The 16,375-nt window shown below is 41.7% G+C and overlaps 1 protein-coding gene across 3 annotated transcripts in view; it reads right to left on the bottom strand.

The window, feature by feature from the left end:
* COP1 (COP1 E3 ubiquitin ligase) overlaps positions 1–6,572 on the bottom strand; it is a 279,328-nt gene extending 272,756 nt beyond the window's left edge. For 2 of the 3 annotated variants that reach the window (XM_047076962.1, XM_047076963.1), the window contains exon 1: positions 6,308–6,565. The gene's annotated coding sequence lies outside the window, so the exon portion shown is untranslated. Of the gene's footprint in view, positions 1–6,307 lie in introns of all 3 variants that reach the window. The other variant, XM_047076961.1, reaches the window with a different exon arrangement.
* Positions 6,573–16,375: the final 9,803 nt, after the last annotated feature.

Genomic DNA, 16,375 nt, shown 5'->3' with positions numbered 1-16,375 from the left:
AGGGTGCCCTGCTGCATGCAGCTGGGAGCCACCTTCCCAACTGGCTTCTATCCTTCCACCCGTCTCCCACACCGGGAGCCAATGGCCAATCACTGACACAAGCTGAACAAAACTCCAGCCTCCAGGGACCAACCTTGCAGTGTACATGGTGCTCCTTGGCTCCCCAGAAAACTAGACTGAAATGAGTTGCCAGCTGAAACCTCATTCTCACCTTGTTTTCTTCCCCTACCCTATCCTGCTTCCCTCCCTCCCCTTCTCCTGAGAGAAAACCCTCATTAAATCATTTTCATAAGACTTCCCATCTCAGGCTCTGCTTCTAGGGAACACAACCTACCACCCTACACATTCCCCAAAAAAGTTGGCTTAAGAATGAACTCCAGGGGCGCCTGGGTGGCTCAGTCAGTTAGGCGTCCACCTTCAGCTCAGGTCATGATCGCACAGTTTGTGAGTTTGAGCCCCGCGTCGGGCTCTGTGCTGACAGCTCAGAGCCTGGAGACTGCTTTGGATTCTCTGTCTCTTTCTCTCTCTGCCCCTCCCCACTTGTGCTCTCTCTCTCTCTCTCTCTCTGTCTCTCTCTCTCCCTCCTCGGCCCCTCTTCCCCTCTTACATGCTCTATCTCTAAAATAAAAATATATTTAAAAATCTCTTAAAAAAAAAAAGAGAAAGAATATCTTCTTTAAGTCTTCAACTGAATACTGATTCATGCCTGTACGTGAGGAAAATGCCTGAGATTGGGTAAGAACCACCCAAAGGAGCAAGATTGGAATCACTCCCAAAGTCTGCACTGAGCCGGGAAGAGACATTGCAACTAGTGCAAATTACTCTGGCTAATTCACCGGAATTTCATCATGGTCTTCAATTCTAGCAAGTGCTGAAAAAATAAAAATAACAAGACATAAAATATGGAGAACAAACAGAGGGTTGCTGGAGGGGTTGGGGGGGATTGGATAGGCTAAATGGGTAAGGAGCACTAAGGAATCTACTCCTGAAATCATTGTTGCACCATATGCTAACTAACTTGGATGTAAATTAAACAATAAATTAATTAATTAATTAAAAAAATAACAAGACATACAAATATTACACAAAGAGGCAGTGCTATCATTATTCAATAAATAGTGCTGGAAACATTGTTCATTTAGAAAAATTGTAAATTAAACCCCCGGTTTGTGCCATGCAAAAAAATATATATTCCAAATAAAGTTTTAAATATAAAAGAATAAGGGGTGCCTCAGTGGCTCAGTCAGTTAGGCAGCCGACATCCGTTCAGGTCATGATCTCATGGTTCCTGAGTTTGAGGATCTGCACTGACAGTGCAGAACCTGCTTGGGATTCTGTCTCTCTCTGTCCCTCCCCCACGTGTGTGTGTGTGTGTGTGTGTGTGCACGCTCTCTCAAAATAAATAAACTTAAAAAATTATATATATATATAAAATAATAATTATCAAGTAATAGGTAGGATTTCTGAGCATTCATATTGAGCCTGACATAATCTTTTCCAAAACTTTATGGAATAAGTATACTAGAACATTTAGGTTATAGTGAAGAGGGTTGTAGGTTTTGGAGTAAGACTCTGATATCTGTGTCATTCCCCACCTCCAGCCCTCACTCTCTTCTAGTATTAAAACCTGAGATCATGTCCTTTATTCTTGTCTCTTTTGTTTGCCACTCTAAGGGCCTCTTCAAACTGAGTAATGTTTTGTTTTTTTAATTCTGGGAAATTAATCATCACAGTTCATTATATTATTTCACCTTATAATTCCTCCTTTTTCTTTCCTTCTCGATTTCAATTAACTGGTTTTGGCACTTTTATTTTTCTTCACTCTACCTCTTATCTATATACATATACATATATAGTTTACATGTTGTTATATATATCTACAATTTATATATTTATAGTATTATCTATATATTTATATTCTCCTTCATTTTTTACTTTCAAGTAGAGCTCCTCCATCTAATTATCTTTCACTAATTTTCATTCATCTGTTATTCTATTATTATACGTTTCCTACCAAATAGTTCCACTTTTTTGTTTTTTAAATAATTTTTGGTTCCAGGGGTGCCTGGATGGCTCACTCAGTAGGGCATGTGACTTTTGATCTTGGGGTTGTGAGTTCGAGCTCCAAGTTGGGGATTGAAATTACTTAATAAATGGAAGTAAAATTAAAATAATAATAATAATAACTTTTGGTTCCTAAGAGACATAAGATTAGCAGATGATATCCAATCATAACTTAATTACTAATCTGTAGAAGATTCAGTGTGTCAGTCTTTCTCTGTTCTTCAGGAATAACATTTATTCATTCAACAAACATTTATTAGATACTTGCTGTGTATTAACCACTGTATCAAGTTCTGGAGACACGGTAGTTACACAAGCTTCCTTCCTTCATAAGCTTTATGTGCTAATAAATATATTAAGTCAGTAGATAAATTCTGTGAAACACAGTTGACTGATGGAAATGATGTTTTGATTAAATTGATCAAAACCATCTCTAATGAAACTAATATTTGATCAGAGACCTGAATAAAAAAAGGAAGTGGGCCAGGGAACAGCCAGGGAAGATCATTCTAGGCAGAAATTATCACAGCGTGTGCAAAGGCCCTTTGTAGGGGGAACGCTTAACAGTCAAACTCAAAAAAAACAGTGTGCTAAAACAGTATGTGGGGGGGGGGATATAAAGTTAGAAAGGTGGTGTTATGGGCTAAATTGTATCCCCTACCATTCATATGTTGAAGTCCTAACCCCTAATCCTTCAGAATGCAACTACATTTGGAGATAGGGTCTTTATAGAGGTGACTAAGTTCAAATTAAGGCCTTTAAGGTAAGCTGTAATTCAATCTGACCAGTGTACTTGTAAGTAGAGAAATGTGGACAACAGAGAGATGCCAGGAGCATGTACAGAGGAAGGAGCATGTGAGGACACAGCAAGAAGGTGACCGTCTGGAAGCCAAGAAGGTAGACCTGAGGAGAAACCAATGCAGTCAACAACCTGATCTCAGACTTCCAACTCCTAGAACCATGCGAAAATAAATACCTGTTGTTTAAGCCACCTAGTCTGGGGGGCGCCTGGGTGGCTTGGTTGGTTAAGCATCCAACTTTGGCTCAGGTCATGATTTCATGGCTTGAGAGTTCAAGTCCTGCATCTGGGTCTGTGCTCACAGCTCTCCCTGCCTCTCTCCTGCTTGCACTCTGTCTGTCTGTCTCTCTCTCTCTCTCTCTCTCTCTCTCTCAAAAATAAACATTAAGACAAAATTTAAGCCACCTAGTCTATAGTATTTTGTTATAGTAGCACTTGCAAACTAATACAGGTAGCCAGGAACCATTTTTAACAGTAGCTGTTACAATTGTAACTGAGATTTTATTCACAGAAACTATGCAAGATTACATGTTCTTGTTTTAATGGTGTACTTGATGAGACTTTCTTGAGAATAACATTAAGACTCTGTACAGATCAAGGGAAGACTACCCTAACATATACCACTTTGGCATATTGATCATTTTATTTTTTATTTTTTATTTTTTTTTAACATTTTTTATTTATTTTTGGGACAGAGAGAGACAGAGCATGAATGGGGGAGGGGCAGAGAGAGAGGGAGACACAGAATCGGAAACAGGCTCCAGGCTCTGAGCCATCAGCCCAGAGCCCGACGCGGGGCTCGAACTCCCGGACCGCGAGATCGTGACCTGGCTGAAGTAGGACGCTTAACCGACTGCGCCACCCAGGCGCCCCTATATTGATCATTTTAAATAAAAGTCACTTAAGAGATGACTTATACAAAAAGGACACTCAGACCCTTCATCCTTCTGAAGGCAGGAAATGAATTTCCCATGTGAAAGTTACCCTCCCTGTACCAGGAGGTAAAGAGACATCCTTCTCACCAGAGATGAGAAATTTAGAGCTCAGAAGGTTGTATAAATAACTCTTGTTATTTTTTTTTAAGAAGTTTTATTTAAAGATGTTATTTTTTTTTAATTTTTTTTTCAACGTTTTTATTTATTTTTGGGACAGAGAGAGACAGAGCATGAACGGGGGAGGGGCAGAGAGAGAGGGAGACACAGAATCGGAAACAGGCTCCAGGCTCTGAGCCATCAGCCCAGAGCCTGACGCGGGGCTCGAACTCACGGACCGCGAGATCGTGACCTGGCTGAAGTCGGACGCTTAACCGACTGCGCCACCCAGGCGCCCCTAAAGATGTTATTTTAAAGTAATCTCTACACCTAATGTGGGGGCTTGAACTTACAACCCTGAGATCAAGAGTCACATGCCAGACAGGTGCCCCAACTCTTCTTACTTTTTACTAATTTACTACCCCAGCCCAAATTCTGTTTAGAATTCCTTAACTGAAACTTCCCAAAGTAAGTTTTTTTTTAATCCTGTCAATTCCTCACAGATTTATTGTTTCTTTGGCTGAGAAGTATGAAAACTGCTGCCTTGGTAATTTCTTTGGGTCTCCATTTCATTATGTGGCCTCTGTGTGCACATAATAAAACTTTGGGGTTTTTTTTTCCTGTTAATCAGTCTCATGTAAATTTAACAGTTTTTCATCTAGCTGGAAGACCTTGAGGATAGAGAAGCACTTTTCTTTCCTTTCAACTCACAGGTTGTTTCCATTTTTTTCCCCATGAGGAAAGAAAGCATAATCAATAGTGTGATGAGAATTATTAAGAGTTTGGCTAAAGGTCCAGAAATAATCACTGAGAACAAAAAAATAGACATATTTAACAATAAGAACAATAAAAATGCAACTCCCACTTGTCAAAAAAAAAATGAAAGAAAGAAAGAAAAAGGTCAACATAAAAAGGTAAATCATAAACTGTGGGTAAATTTTTGCAGTAAATAAGAACGACAAAACATAGGCCCTCTGTAATCTATAGTAATTGTGGTTTTTTAAAAAAAAATTAATGTTTATTTCAAGAGAGAGACAGAGAGAGACAGTGTGTGTGTGTGTGTGTGTGTGCGTGCGCGCGCGCGTGTGCGTGTGTGAGCCCAGGAGGGGCACAGAGAGAGGTAGAGAGAGAATCCCAAGTAGGCTCTGTGCTGTAAAGGCAGAGTCCAATGAGGGACTGGGGCCTCGAACTCACAAATGGTGGGATCATGACCTGAGCTGAAATCAAGAGTTAGATGCTTAATGGCCTGAGCTACCCAGGCGCCCCAGTGATTGCATTTTGAATGCCACCATCTATTTACCTTACCTCTGGTGACACATGGAGAGCTGTGCCCTTTCTCATTTCTCATTTTCAGTCCACGTGGTTCTGGAAAGAACCAAACCCCAAAACTCCAAATTTAACATATAATCCAGACTTAAACCATTCAGTGAATCACATTCGTAAGGCCTTACCCACACCTCCAACCAGAATGATTGGTTTAGGAATGGACAAATTATTCAAGAAAGAGGAGCTTTTGCTGGGACATCTAGAAAGGAGAGGTTTTTTTTTGTTTTGTTTTGTTTTTTTATTGGTTATGAAGCTAACTAGGTCATAGGGACTGAAACTGTTGCCACCATAATGGTACCATCTTGTTACCATGTGGAAACCAAGAATGAGTCCGACACAGAGGAAAGCAGTATTAACACGTGGAGAGATGAAATTCTGACCACATCATTTCAGCCCTGAATCCAGCCATATCTGATATTAGCACCAACCCCAAGTATTTAGTTACACAGGCAGTAAATCCCTTACTGCTGTCATTGCTCTTGGCATTGTAGTTATCAATATCTTTCAACAAGATTGTCAGGTTCTTAATTGTAATGACTGTTCTGATCTAGTCCTAGCATCTGGCAAAGTGCCTAGTATATAAAGGGCAAGGTACATATATTTTTGCTAAATGGATATTGAATTAAGATGCTGTCATATTTTAAAGATGCCTTAAAGACTAATCCAACTTCCCCTGTGATTCTGACTTTTCACAACATCATGAAGATATTTTCTAGTCCAAGGTGAATGCATGACTCACACAGAACTCACTAATACCCTCTTAGTATCACGACTCCATATTTTTGGTGGGTGATAAATTTTATACACTTCCAAACACCCCCATAGCAACTAAAGTTTCAAAAATACACTCAAAATCGTATTTTTATCCTCATCAGCTCATATACTATTTATCATCTCAGATCGGAAGCCCCAGTAGCAATCTACTTCGGAAGTCCTGGTTTGCCTTCCTCCTACTCAGGAAGGAACAAAATCTCCAGAGTGACATTGTTCCTTTGCTCATTCTTTCCTTCACGTGTTCACTGTATCATTAATCTATGGCTACTTATCAAATGCCCATAAACTTAGAGGCTTAAAAAATATCACTTACTGAGTTCTTCGCCCTACGGGTTAGCGGTTTCCTCTGAGCTCCACTGGGCAGTTAGCTCTTCATGTCTCAATTGGACTGCCTCATGCGCCTGCTGAATTGGCTGGGAGCCAGCTGTTCTATGATGACTTTCGCTGGGACACCACAGTCTGCTCCATGTACTGTCGTATCACTCTAACCTGAACATTAACTCAAGGTAAACCATAAAACATAAAACCCGTATGTTCAGGATGTCACAAGGAAGGCAATACCAAGAGAAATTACTCATAAGACTGGAATAAAAATCAAATCTGGGTTTAATGAAGAAGAGACCGTATTCAAAGCATTATTGCAAGAGAGGGGAAAGGGTTATTGCAAGCGGGGGAGGGGCGATTATAGCAACAGGAAGAAGGCTTTGACCACAAGGTGTGCAAGCAACACGCAAGACTTAAGCAAAAGGGAAGAGTAAACAAAGCTAAAAAGAACTAGGCGTGGGGAAGTGGGGTGAATGGGTGGTGTGAAACGTAATTATTGCAAACCTCACTAAAGTGGCATTAGGAGGTTTCAACCACACCAATAGTAGTTAATCGCAGCCCCAATAGGAAGAGATGGACTTGACTTTAGGACTTGACCCTACGTAGATTTCATCTTGCATGTGGATACTACTCTACCGTTCCAGCCGGAGGAAGAGAAGCTTTCCTCCCCAATCCCCTCTTCTCCATAACAGTTCAGCCAATGAGGAGCCACCACACATTGAACTTCCGGTTTACTCCAATGGGGGCTGAGTTTATAACAGCCTTTCCAACTTACCCCTTTTCTCCTTGCAAAAGGGTGCCTCTCCGGGCGGCTAGCTGGCTCAATCTGAAGAGTATGCGACTCTTGAGCTAGGGATCCTGAGTTTGAGCCCCATGTGGGGTGTAAAAATTACTTACGTAAGAAAAAAAAACTTAATAAAAAAAAAAGCCTGCCTCTCTTTTATTCCCCAGACTTGGGTAAGATTTTGCTGTAGCTTGTTTGTCTCAGATTTCATTCTCTTTTATTCCCCAATAACCCCATCTTTGGCTGGTGAAGTAACCTGCAGTTTAAGGTTAACGGTGGCATATCCAAGTAGTAGATGAGAGAATATTTTATTTTACCCTGATGCCCGGGTGTTCTCAGGGGAATGTATACTGCTCAGGTTGAGGATGGGCTAAAGTTTAGGGGCCTGAGGTAAGGAGACAGATTAACAGAAAAAAAAATTTTTTTAATGTTTATTTTATTTTTGAGAGAGAGAACGAGGGACGGAGGGACACAGAGAGAGGGAGACAGAGAACCCGAAGCAGGCTCCACGCTGATACCAGACAGCCCTACCCAGGACTCGAACTCATTAACCATGAGATCATGACCTGAGCCGAAGTCAGCCGCTTAACTGACTGAGCCACCCAAGTGCCCCACACACACACCAATTTTTTTCTAAATGATGTTTTAGTTACTTAATGGGAGCCCCTCAAAAATATAAGACTCAAAGCCTAGAAGATTGAGGCTTATAGACCACCATGAGCTAAAGAGAGGCTTAGGGGCTTGGGGCTTCAAAAAAATGGGAAGGCAATTCACAGAAGTTGATAAAAACTGGTAAACAAAGGTTGCCTGGCCAGGAAGGTAATAGCTCTCTTCCTGTAAACAGGCCCCCTTTCTCATGTAAATTTACTTTACAAATGTAGATTTCTCTTACAAATGGGTAATTTCGGTTTTCAGAGCTTCTTCAGGGTCTATAGTTTCTTAAAAATAATCAGTTCAAAATAATCCTTCTGCCAAAGAGACATATTTTGGGGTGGCTTATTATGCTACTCTTCAAATTGCTAAGTTGTTTTTATTATAATAAATCTTAAAAAGCCCTATCTCTTAGGAATGGATACGTATAAAAGAGCCTGGAGGAAAGGTGATCCCTCATTCTGGTAGGAAAAACACGTGCACGTCAGCAAAGATATGATTACTTCATACTTTCCAAAGGAAAAGGGCAGGAAGGCTAACTTTTCCCAATTTACATGAAGTTAACTGAAGAATTTTTGGTTGTTAGGAGGGAATAATTTTTAAATGTGGACATCCTGATGGCAGTAGGCAGAAAGAGAATGAACGGAGATGTTCTATTAATATCAAGGGAACGTGTGTGGGTGTCTGTGGTACAGCAGTGACTTAAATCACTGCTAACTTGGGAAGCAGGGGCTATGGCGTGAGTTTGGTGCAGGTCAGGGCCTTGGTCACAGCATGCTGGTTAAGCCTGGGGCCCAGTAGTCCTTGCCACAGCTTGGGAGCCATGGTTCCTTGCCAGGAGAGACAAGCCCAGGGGGTCTCAGGCTGCTGCCTTCCCCCACTTCGCTGAACACTCAGCGTCTGCAGCAGAGGTGGAAGTCTCAGAGAAGCAAGCACTGTTCCTAATCCCAGCTCAAGAGCTCGGGCTCAGAAATTTTGCTTAGAGAAGTAGTCCATAGAAGTTTATTCCTAATCTCATCATCGGGAGGACATGGAAGCTCCCAGTTTCCAAAAGAACGGACTTCGTTCTTTTTTTTTTTTTTAGTTTTTATTTATTTATTTATTTAGAGAGAGAGACAAAGAGAGTCAGTGGGAGAGGGGCAGAGAGAGAGAGAGAGAGAGAGAGAGAGAGAGAGGGAAAGAGACTCCCAAGCAGGCTCAATGCTGTCAGTGCAGAGCCCAATGTGGGGCTCGAACCCGCGAACCCATTAGATCATAACCTGAGCCAAACCAAGAGTCAGCGCTTAACCAACCGAGTCACCCAGGTACTTCCGAACAGACTTGATTCTTACAACTTGCAGAAGTTCAAGCCTAAGGACCTGAACCATGGAGGTTGTGGTGAAAGGCAATTGGAAAGAGATTCCTGCCTTTAATGTAGACACAGACTAGACCGTTGGCTGGCTAGTTTGTGAGAGAGATCGAAGGAATAGGACAACGGGGAGGAATTCTCTTTGAGTCAGAAAATATATCAAACACTAAGTTCAAAAACTATTCCTTTAAAGGAGACACCATTTTGGGGCACCTGGGTGGCTCAGTAGGTTAAGCGTCTGACTCTTGATCTCAGCTTAGGTCATGATCTCACAGTTCGTGAGTTCAAGCCCCATATTGGGCTCTGTGCTGATGATGTGTAACCCGCTTGGGATTCTGTCTCTCCTCCTTCTCTCTGCCCCTCCCTGGCTTGTGCTCTGTCTCTCAATAAATAAATACATAAATAAATAAATAGAAAGAAATAATAAACTTAAAAAAAAAATAAAAAGGATAGGGGACCTGGGTGGCTCAGTCAGTTAAAGCATCTGATTTTGGTTCAGGTCATGATCTCACGGTTTATGAGTTTGAGCCCCTCATCGGGCTCTGTGCAGCTCAGAACCTGGAATTTGCCTCCAGTTCTGTGTCTCCCTTTTTCTCTGCCCCTTCCCCGCTCATGCCCTGTCTCTCTCTGTCTCTCAAAAATGAATAAATGTTGAAAAAATTTTTTAAAAGACACAATTTTATTGGATTGGTTTGCAGAACAATTTATGCCTAAAGACAGATGAAAAAAAAAATGGAGCAACTGGCCGGCAATTAGCGTTTAACAGCTGAATGTGGTCAGGGAAAGAAAGGAAGAGTGCCAGGTGACCATGGGCATACCCAAAGTATACCTCCATGAGGAGCAATATGAAAGGTTCAGTACAGTGTATGTGCGCATGTATTGAGGGGTGGAGAGGGGACTAGACTTCCCTAAAATAATCTGGCCAATCCCTGAACGAGTTGAAGGAGAGGTGCTCGCTGCTAGGGTTGCTGCTAGCAATCTGAACCAGCACGGTGGCCAAAATTCATGCCCTTTCTAAAGGCGGGAAAGTTTGGGTACAAATGAATGACAATTAAATGATAAACGGACAGAAGGAGAAATAATAGTTGAGCATAAAAAACAGATAAGTGGGTTATGAAATGACAGAAACTCGACATTATATTAATACTTTGAGAGAGAGGCTCAAGGCAAGAGAATAGTATTATCTCTTAGCGCAATTATACCAGATGTCCAGGAAGTTGAAGCTAGGTTTCCTGAGGCTCCCCCCACTGTTGGAACCTGACCAGGTCAGATGGGAGTCTGCAAACCTGAGTGTGGGAGGCATTCTGGTCATACAATCTGTTGATGAATTGGATCAACTGTTAATGGCTAAATTGAACTCTAATAATGCCCTAGCATCTTTTGACTAGTAATTTTCAGGCTACATCTACTACAGAGGACATCATGTGGGAGGGGATTTCCAAGAATGGCTTCTTACTGAGACTTTAAGTCATTTGGTATATAGTTCCCAGCACACTGCTGCGTGGCTATAAACCTTGACGATCAAATGCTTGCAAAAGTCTCTGGTTATAAAGGAAAAATGTAACGGCAGCATGCCCAACATGCCACAGTGTGTTATGCGCACCCACAACCTTCTTGTCTGGGGGGACAGAAAGCTATTAATCAGAATAGGGGAAAACAATGGGCTCCCGATGAAATTAAAGCATTGGGCATCAAGTGGTAGATCTGAGATCCTCTAAGGAAGGGACCCACCCTGAGAGGAGGAAGGCTATGCGAGGCCTTATGGCATACTCAAACTAAATTACAGATGGTTTCGACTACCACTCATTTAACTCTTATATGGGGTGCCCAACATTTTTGGGTAGAAAATACGTATCCTAACCATACCCAAGCCATTAGTACACGATGGAAACAACATGCATGGTGTATCAAACAATGGCCCCCAAGTCAGAAAAGAGCCTTAGAGGATATAGATGCCAGTCTAGCTATCCTGAGACAGTAGAATTTGTTTTTGATGAAAAGCAGAAGTCAGAGGAAAAAGATTAACTAGAGTAGGCAGATTAGAGGGAGTTCTCTTCCTGGAGGAAGACAAAGGATAGGAGTCAGCCTGGAGAAATACCAAAGTGTTAGCAGAGTGGGTTTGGCCGACTCAACAAATAACACTGGATGACGCCTGTTCTCTGACCAAAAAGTATGTCTTGACTAATTTAATACAGATAAGAAGCTGAAATGGCCATGGAGGAAGAGATCCTAGCCTGAGGTTTGACAGACACACCTGTACAAATCTTTTCTTTTTTTACGTTTTTGTTTTTCATTTTTAAAATTTATTTTGAGAGAGCGCAAGCAGAGAAGGGGCAGAGAGAGAGGGGGAGAGAGGAGAGAGAGAGAGAGAGAGAGAGAGAGAAAATCCCAGATTTTGCACTGTCAGCATGGAGGACAACTCAGGGCTCAAACCCACACAGCACAAGATCATGACATGAGCTGAAACCAAGAGCCAGATGCTTAACCGACTAAGCCCCCCAGGTGCCCCAATGTTCTTTTTCTAATGTTTATTTATTTTGAGAGACAGAGAGAGAAAGAGAGAAAGAGCAAGCACGAGCAGGGGAAGGGCAGAGAGAGAGAGAGGGGGAGAGAGAGGATCCCAAGCAGTCTCTTAGCAAAGAGCCCAAGGCGGGGCTCAATCCCAGGAGCAATGAAATCATGACGCCAGCTGAAATCTAAAGTCGGATGCTTAACCGACTGAATTACCCAAGCTCCCCCACGCCTGTGTAATCTCCTGACCTCCAAACTCCTGGAAGTTCTCTAGAGGTTCTTGTAATTTACACTGAGGTATCATGACTGCTTGTGCCCCCACGTAGGTTCAAATAAAACATATCCTGCAGTATAATTAGTAGGGATAGTGAAACTGCTATAGAAACGTAAAAATGAATGGAAATTAAGATGGACACACTACTGCTTCAGCAAAGCTTGACTTTAAATGGAACAAATTTTTCTCTTCCTCATTCTTGAAGCCCCCACCCCTTCACTTATTTTTCTGTCCTGTATTTTCCTATAAAATCCCTCAGCCTTTTACCCGGGAAGGATTTGCAGCCTTGGAGGCACTTGCCTGCTTCAGTCTCCTTTGCCTGGACAAGTAATAAACTGTCTCTCTTCTTTTTTTTTCTTCTTCTTCTTTTTTTAACATGTATTTATTTTGGGGGGGGGGGAAGACAGGCAGAGAGAGAGGGAGACACAGAATCTGAAGCAGGCTCCAGGCTCTGAGCTGCCAGCACAGAGCCCGATGCGGGGCTCAAATCCACGAACCTTGAGATCATGACCTGAGCCAAAGTCGGACGCTTAACCGAATGAGCCACCCAGGTGCCCCTCTAAATCTTAAAAGTGTATGAAGAGGTCCTGACTGGGCTCAGTCACATGTACCATGCAGGTGTTTTCAACACATCACCATCTCAAGGCTCTGTCCTTGGAGCAGCCTCTGAGAGCCCGAAAGGCAAGGGGAACCCACATTCCAAGGACAGGGGAGGGAGTGAGGAGCCTCCCAGTGCCCAGGTCCAGCACAGGGGTCAATCAGTGGTCACATCTTTCTGATGACCTTCTGAAACAAAGATAGATTGAAAAACTTCCTGTAAGTACTCTTTAGCTCCATCCCAAATATTTAATATATGTTTATTACTAGTTTCAAATAAGTGTTAATTTTTCTTATATCTTTTTTGATTAATGATTTAGAACCTTATTGTTTAACCTGCAACCGGCAAATGTTTGAGACTTTTAACAGACTTTCTTTTTAAGTTTATTTTTATTTATTTTGAGAGAGAAACAGAGAGCAAGCAGGAGAAGGGGAGAAAGAGAGGGAGACACAGACTCAGAAGCAGGCTCCACATGGTGTCAGCACAGAGCCCAAAGCAGGGCTCAAACTCATGAACCGTTCATGAAGTCATGAGCTGAAGTCAAGAGTCGGACGCTTACTCCACTGAACCACCCAGGTGCCCCGGAATATTTCAGACTTAAAAAATACCTAATTGCCATTGACTTCTGATTTAATTTGGTTGTGTTTAGAGAACGTATTCTGTAAAGTTGCAAACTTACAAAATATTGAGATGTTTTTCGTCCTGACATGAGGTCTTTCTTGGTTAATGCTCTGTGTGCACGTGGAAAAAAACGTGAATTCTGCTGTTAGTGGATAAATGGTTCTATAAAGGTGAATCACGTTAGAGCGTTCAATAGTTATTTTTAGATCTTCCACATCCTTCTAGAATTGTATCTAGTTATTAAAGAGGAAATTGATATTTCTACTTCTGATTGTAGATTTGTCTATTTTGCCTTCTTAGTTCGGTCAGATTTGCATTATCTATTTTATTTTAAGTAGATTTCACACCCAGTGTGGAGACAAAGTGGGGCCCAACTCACGACCCTGAGATCAAGACCCTGAGCTCAGGACCCCAGCCAAGATCAAGAGTCAGACGCTTAATGGACTGAGCCTCTCAGGCATCCCTTGCTTCATCTATTTTTAAGCTCAGTTATTAGCCACTTACATTTTAGGTTTGCTATGTCTTCATTCATCATTGTAAATGTCTCCCTTTATTTCTGATAGTTCTTCTTGTCTTAAGTCCATTAAGTCTAATATTAACATGACCATGTCAGCTTTCTTTTGCATCCCATTTATATGATGTATCTTTTTTCATGATTTTCCTATTGACCTATTTATGGTTTTGTTTTACATTTAATAAAATCATGGATATGGTCGGATTTAGGTCTATTCTTTTTGTTAGTTGCTTTCAATGTGCCAATGCTATTATTTTGCTTTTCTCTTTTTCCTTTCCTGACTTCTTTTGGGTTAATAGAATATTAATTTAGTATTCTAGTGTAATAATTCTGTTGGCTTTTCAGCTATATTTCTTTATGTTATTTTTTTTAGGGTTGCCATCAGGATTACAATATGAATGCCAACCATAGTCTACTTACAGTTAATATTATGTAGTACTTTTTGTAAAACGTACGACCCTTGGGACGCCTGGGTGGCTCAGTCAGTTGAGCATCTGATCCTTGGTATTAGTTCAGGTCTCTCTCCCTGAAAAACAAACAAACAAACAAACAAACAAAAGTAGCATCTCTGGGGCACCTAGGTAGCTCAGTTGGTTAAGCATCCGACTTTGGCTTGGGTCATGATCTCAAGGTTCATGAGTTCAAGCCCCACATCAGCCTCTGCGCTGATAGTGTGGAGCTTGCTTGGAATTCTCTCTCTCCCTCTCTCTCTCTCTGCCCCTCCCCTCCCCACTCTCTATCTCTCTCTCTCAAAAATAAACATTAAAGAAAATGTATGACCCTTGTAACAAAGTGGTTCCTGTTTTCTACAACTCCCCTCCCTTGTGCTTACATATTTATAAACATGTATGTATCCATTGGAATATATAGATTGTGAATGCTATGTAGTTGAGAGCCTGGGTTGCTACTTTTTCCTCCATAAGGAATACTGAATTTTGTTTTGCAATCACCTGAACTACTGGTAGATCCTTTTGGTCTTGTCAGGCTTCAATTTTGAGCTTAGTCCTAGAATGTGCCCCTTAGTCTGGATGATGATTCTTACTTTAAGACATGAACTTCCTGGGGCGCTTGGGTGGCTCAGTCAGGTGAGCGTCTGACTTCAGCTCAGGTCATGATCTCACAGCTTGTGAGTTCGAGCCCCACATTGGGCTCTGTGCTGACAGCTCAGAGCCTGGAGCCTGCTTCAGATTCTGTGTCTCCCTCTCTCTCTCTCTGCCTCTGTGTCTCTCTCTCCCAAAAATAAATTAAAACATTAAAAAAAAAAAAAAGACATGAACTTCCTGAAGTTCCGAGGATGCTTCTGAGATGCTGAGCTGGGTCTTCAATGTAGGATCATAATTTGGCTCTCAGCTCTCGGCAGGCCGCCCCTGCTAGGCCTTGAGCAGTTTTGTCCTGTGCTCACGGCCCTGGTCCTGCAGTGAGTCCCAGGCTGACATCTGGGCTCCCTCTTCTCAGGTACCCTGCTGCACAAACTCGAGGCACTTCAGAAGTCTCTAACTTTTGTCTGTTCCTCAGCTGAAAGGAGCATCGTTCCACCAGGCCTCCACCTCCCTCTTCCACTGCACCAGAGTATCTCCTGACAAACGTCTGACCTGATTGTGGGACCCCCTTTAAATATTTCTATTTTTGCAATGTTCGGTCAGAAACTGACTGTTGTTCATGCCTGAACACAATATTTTGTCCTTATTTGGGTTGTACTTGATAGTCTGGTATTAATCTCTCCGCCGTGGCTAGAAGCAGAAGTTTCTGCATGATATTTTAGAAATGCAATGGATTGGACACAATGTGGAATCCTGGACTGGATCCTGGAATAGAAAAGGGGCGTTTATTTTATTTTTTTTATTCTTCTAAAGATTTTATTTAAAAAATTTTTTTAAACGTTTTTATTTATTTTTGAGACAGAGAGAGACAGAGCATGAACGGGGGAGGGTCACAGAGAGAGGGAGAAACAGAATCTGAAACAGGCTCCAGGCTCTGAGCTGTCAGCACACTGTGGGGGTTGAACTTCTACCCCAAGATCGAGAGTTGCAAACTCCACCAGCTGAGCCAGCCAGGCACCCCAAGGGCATTCTTAAAAAAACTGGCAAAATCAAAATAAAGTTTGGGGTTAATTTAATGATAATGTACCAATGTTACTCTTTCAGTTTTGGCAAATGCATTGTGGTCATGTGTATTAACTTTAGGGAGAACTGGGTGAAAGGAACACAAGAATTCTCTATCATTTTTTAAAAACTTTTTTGTATACCTAAAATTATCTAAAAATAAATTATTAAAAATATAGTGTTGCATTCTAAGCCCATTAATAATAGTAGCTGACCTTACACAGCACTACTATATGCTACGTATTAAGTTCTTCACATATGTTAACTTACTCTCTCCTCACCAGTGAAACAGCCCTGTATGGTAAGTGTTCTTAACATCTGCATTTTACAGAAGAAATTTCCCACAGAGAGATTAAGTTAGTAAATGGCAGAACTAGGATTTTAATCCTGAAATCTGGTCCAATCATTCAAGCTTCTAACCACCACATTAGGAGTAAGAGATGCTGCTTTCCTTTCTTTTCTTTTTCCTTTTTAAAATTTTTTTTTTTATTTTTGAGAGAGAGAGAGAGACAGAGCATGAGCGGGGGAGGGGCAGAGAGAGAGAGAGGGAGACACAGAATCTGAAGCAGGCTCCAGGCTCTGAGCTGTCAGCACAGAGCCAGACATCGGGCTCGAACTCACAAACTTTGAGATCATGGACAGAGCCAAAGTTGC

This window comes from Lynx rufus, unplaced genomic scaffold, assembly GCF_022079265.1.
Source record: "Lynx rufus isolate CCGP_SWC_20201006 ecotype Redwood Valley unplaced genomic scaffold, mLynRuf1.p SCAF_15, whole genome shotgun sequence".
In the NCBI taxonomy this organism is placed as follows: domain Eukaryota; kingdom Metazoa; phylum Chordata; class Mammalia; order Carnivora; family Felidae; genus Lynx; species Lynx rufus.
The sequence above is the reverse complement of the archived record's forward strand: the minus strand, read 5'-3'. Positions and strand labels throughout refer to the sequence as shown.